Source organism: Heloderma suspectum, chromosome 2 (genome assembly GCF_057233095.1).
Source record: "Heloderma suspectum isolate Gila_16-S chromosome 2, 16-S_ref, whole genome shotgun sequence".
NCBI lineage: Eukaryota > Metazoa > Chordata > Lepidosauria > Squamata > Helodermatidae > Heloderma > Heloderma suspectum.
The window spans coordinates 78658374-78663156 of NC_139459.1; the positions used below are offsets into that span (position 1 = coordinate 78658374).

General features: G+C 46.3%; 1 long non-coding RNA gene across 1 annotated transcript; it reads right to left on the bottom strand.

The window, feature by feature from the left end:
• Window positions 1–2412: 2412 nt before the first annotated feature.
• LOC146352383 (uncharacterized) lies at window positions 2413–3483 on the bottom strand. Its single transcript, XR_014787353.1, has 3 exons — window positions 3290–3483; window positions 3041–3158; window positions 2413–2946 (listed from the first exon to the last, which is right to left on the bottom strand). It is a non-coding gene; the product is annotated as an uncharacterized LOC146352383 (long non-coding RNA).
• Window positions 3484–4783: the final 1300 nt, after the last annotated feature.

A 4783-nucleotide genomic window follows, 5' to 3' on the forward strand; every position in this document is an offset into this window, starting at 1 on the left:
CGGCGGGTCCCGGCGGTGGTTCGTCAGGTCTACGACAGGGGCAGAGGCGGCAGCTGGTCTTTCGACCGGCTGCCGCCGCCGCCATTCCAATAAAAGTAAAAAAAAACAAAAACGCCCCCCTTGATAGGCTACGTGACGATTAACGTAGCCTATCACGGCTAGATTTGCAAAGTCAGCCATGATAGGCTACGTAAATCATCACGTAGCCTATCACGGGTGACTTTAAAAAAAAGAAAAGAAAAGCACGTACGGCTAATGGCGGCCCCCATAGGGAGCCGCCATTCATGTTCCCTATTTGGTCGCTGTAGTCTACGTAAAGATTTACGTAGACTACGGCGAAAATAAGGGCAACGCTATTTGCATTGCCCTTATTTTCGCCGTAGTCTACGTAAAGATTTACATAGACTACAGCGACCAAATAAGGAACGCGAATGGCGGCTCCCTATGGGGGCCGCCATTTGCGTACATGCTTTTTTTTATAAAGTCACCCTTGATAGGCTACGTGACGATTAACGTAGCCTATCACGGCTGACTTTGCAGATCTAGCCGTGATAGGCTACATTAATCGTCACGTAGCCTATCACGGGGGCGTTTTTTTTAAAACTTTTTATTTCGCAGCCAGGCGAGGCGAGGCGCCTCCTCCCTGGCCTGAATTTCAGCCAGGCGAGGCGGGAAGCCTCCCCCCCGGCCTGAATTTCGGCCAGGCGAGGCGGGAAGCCTCCCCCCTGACCTGAACTTCGGGGGGAGCAGCGAAGCGCCTCCCCCCCACCGCGAAGCAAGCTGCGAGACCAGGTAAGTGGCTTTCGTGCACCCCTACCACCTACTCAAAAACACAAAATGGGGTTTCAGGTCCCCTGTAATCTACACCGCCCCCAACTGGAGACATGCAGCATGAGCCTTTTCGGGACCAGCACTCTGACCTGTATTGAAAACTAGTGATAGAAGTTGATTCTTTCAAAAATGATTCTGACAAAAATAGAATATTAAAAAGGAAATAGTTTCCCCCTAGATATAAATGCATGAAGTCGGGCGGGGGTCCCCCTACCACCCCATCATGTTTATTTTTCAAAATGGATACCTATGTATCCATCATTTTAAAGACTGTTATTGAGATTTTTTTCCCCCCTCTCTCCAATATCAGATGTTTACATTAATGCTGTTGTTGTTTTTTTACCAAGCTGCTAACAGCAAATGTGAGAGGAATAGACCATTGCCCCCCCCCCACCCCACACACACACCTCTTCTAAAGGGCATGCCATGTAGGATTTTTACAAAATCTATGTGGCACTTAAGGAATTATTTACTTTTTAAAGACTCTTGAAGGTTTTACTTGCAGCCCTTGTGCTCTCTATGTTTAATGATTCTTTCAAAAATGATTCTGACAAAAATAAAATATAATAATTTAAAAAGAAAAGGAGGGAATAGTTTTCCCCTACATATCAATGTGTAAAGATTAGATTAGAACACTGGTTGTTTTCCCAACACTGAAATTTAGAAACGCCCTACTCAAAAAACACGTAATGCGGTTTTAGGACCCATGTATCTGAAGACATGCGGCATGAACCTTTTCGGGACCAGCCCTCTGGCAGCTAGTGATAAAAAGCTGATTCCTAAAATTTAGCAACACCCATGCCCAAAGTACGTAATGCGGTTTCAGGGCCCATGTAATCTACCCCCATCTGGAGACATGTGGCACGAGCCTTTTCGGGACCAGCCCTCTACCTTGTATTGGCAGCTAGTGATAAAAAGCTGATTCCTAAAATTTAGCAACACCCATGCCCAAAGCACGTAATGCGGTTTCAGGGCCCATGTAATCTACCCCAATCTGGAGACATGCGGCATGAGCCCTTTGATCTGTATTGAAAACTAGTGATAAAAAGCTAATTCCTAAAATTTAGCAGCGCCCTACCCTAAACACGTAATGGGGTTTCAGGACCCATCTCAAAAATGGAAATTAATGCTACACAATCATTTACAGGGGTGAACATAGTTTTTGGGAAACCTAGCAGCATTTTTAAATGTGTCTAGGGTGATGGCTCAATTGCAGGTAGGCTTATAGTAGGTTTTAAACATAAGACACAAGTGCTCTGCAGAAAGAACATAAAACTTTCTAACAACACAGGGGAACGTTGTGGTTGGATCCTGATATTCTGTGGACTCCTTTGCTTGATCTGTGTCTTCTTCATCTCAAAGTCACTTTACCGGGGGGGGGGGGGAATCATAGGCTTTGGCGGGGGGGGGGGCTAGCTAGGGTATTTTTTACAAAATATAGGTGGTGCTTAAGGAGTGTTTTACTTTTTAAAGACTCTTGAAGGTTGCAGCCCTTGTGATTTCTATGTTTAATGATTCTTTCAAAAACAATTCTGACAAAACAAAACAAAAAATGCAGCAGTTTTCACATGAGCCATTTTATTCAGAGTTTTGCTTTACAGATGTAAGAAAATATTCATAGGACCTATTTCTAATCACTTTCATTACATGATTTAAAAATACATGGTCAGTATTTTTCAGGGTTTTATCCAGCAGTTTCAGAGCTCTGTGTGAACGCCCAATTGTAGTCACCAGTATCAACATTTCGTTAACACAATCTTGTGTGATCTCGAGGCAGTTTTCGCTATATCCAATTAACGTAATAATACGCAGTATACTTTTAAAACATATTTTCCCACATAAAATTCTCAGCTTCCTAGAGATGACACTCTTTGGCCAAGATACGCATTCATGTGAGGATTGTCCTGGTGCATCGATTATACATCCAATACATGTATCATGTAGATATTCAATTAAGCAGTGCTTCAGAATTCCAAAAACAGTGGCTCTGACAATGCATTGCATTGCTCTGCAGTGCTTTCTGGGTGAGCTGAAGCTTGTTTCATCCGCTTCCAGGCCTAGAATACTTTTCAGGATGACATGGCCTGGCTGCCCCCTTGACAGATCAGCAGAACCCTAAAAAACAAAATTAAGAAAATACTTTTGGTGTCTCCTAAACACACACACACAGTATGTCTTTAATAACGATGCTACAAATAATCACACGTACCTGTATTTGAGTTTCCTATTGAAGCCATCTTCCATAATGCCACCGGTGATGGCCCCTCTGCTTTAATTTCAGCAGTTTTTCCAAGACGTTCTGCACCAACATTATTCACACAGGGGTCCTGAAAAAATGGTACAATCTATTATGAAGCTGTATCCTGCCTGTAACCCTTTTGCAAACTTCGGAAACCACCATAAAATATCCCCTCCAACCATCCATCCATACACATAGATAGAAACATTGAAATCTTACCTGTGCTACAATGTTCTCTAGTGAAATGGCTTCCAACATGTTCTGCCACATTTGGGAAACCTCGGCCTCCTCCTCGCGTAGAAGTTTAGGTGGTGGAAAAGCAGAGTCATCAGAACTGGTACTAATATACCATTTTTGGGGGTCATGTCCTGCAGCCGGTGGCAGAATACCAGATGGCCCTGGAGAGGTGCTTGGCTGCGCCATGTTCTCTGTGCAGAAAACGTGTCTGGGCATGATAAAAGACTGTTTTTCTGGGGGCAAGGCGGTCCCTATTGGTCAATAGGGTTGCGGGGCGTGACCTTATAGGGCTAGGCTCTAAGACCTCTTCCTATTGGTCCACGGCGGCGTGGTCAGTTCGTAGAGGGGTCACATGACCCCGCAGGACCAATCCGGGCATGGCTTGGAAAAGGCCCCACGGGCCATCTCCGCGCCCGTACCTGCTAGGGCTCTAAAACCAATTCCTATTGGTCCATGGCGGCATGGTGAGTTCGTAGAGGGGTCACATGACCCCGCAGGACCAATCCGGGCATGGCTTGGAAAAGGCCCCGCAGGCCATCTCCGCACCTGTACCCGCTAGGGCTCTAAAACCAATTCCTATGGGTCCACGGTGGCATGGCGAGTTCGTAGAGGGGTCACATGACCCCTGTCAGGTGACCCTGAAGGTCATATGTGGGGCTTCCAGCTAGGGCGGGACTTCCCATCTCAACGGGGGGTGGCGCAACTGTTACCTTCGCAAACGGGGCATGGTTTAGAGTTTGATGTGGGCCCCCCTCCTTTACTACTTACATGATGTCCCTTGAGGTACTGGGGTATCACACAACCACTGAATACATAGTCAGGGGGTTAAATCCAAAGTTGTGCAAATGGACTTATGCTCATGCAATGGGACTTCCTCTTGCTCTCTACCCCCTTCATCCCTTGTGCACCCCCAAATGTTCTCCCGAGTTTCCCTCAGCACCCCAGAGCAGATTTGGGGGTGTATGGGAGACCTCGGGGGAAATCTGTTCCACCACCAGTTTCCATCCCACTGGTGGATGGCCAGCATTGGATCCAACACAGTATTGCCAGTTCTGATTACATGTTTAGATGTGGGAGCTGATCCTAGGGCTCTTTCTTGACTCCTTCCAGAAGCCACATTAACATTGCTTGGAGAGGAAAGCCCCATGACCAAACATGTGAATGTAATCTGCTCTTGAATGCATAGCTGGGGTAAAAGCTCAGCTATGCTAATAGTCATTAAGATCTCCCCCTTTGTTCCCCAGCTCTGGATGAGGCTTTTATTGTGCCATTGCCCTGCCCACAACAAAATGAGAGCATTCCCTTTCATTCACAGAATTTTACAGGGGCTCCAGACGTAAGAATATAAAAAGAGCCATGCTGGATCAGACCAAGGGTTCACCTAGTCCAGGATTCTGTTCATACAGTAGCCAACCAGGTGTCGACCAGGGACCCACAAGCAGGACATGAGTGCAAGAGCACCCCCCCCCCCCAATG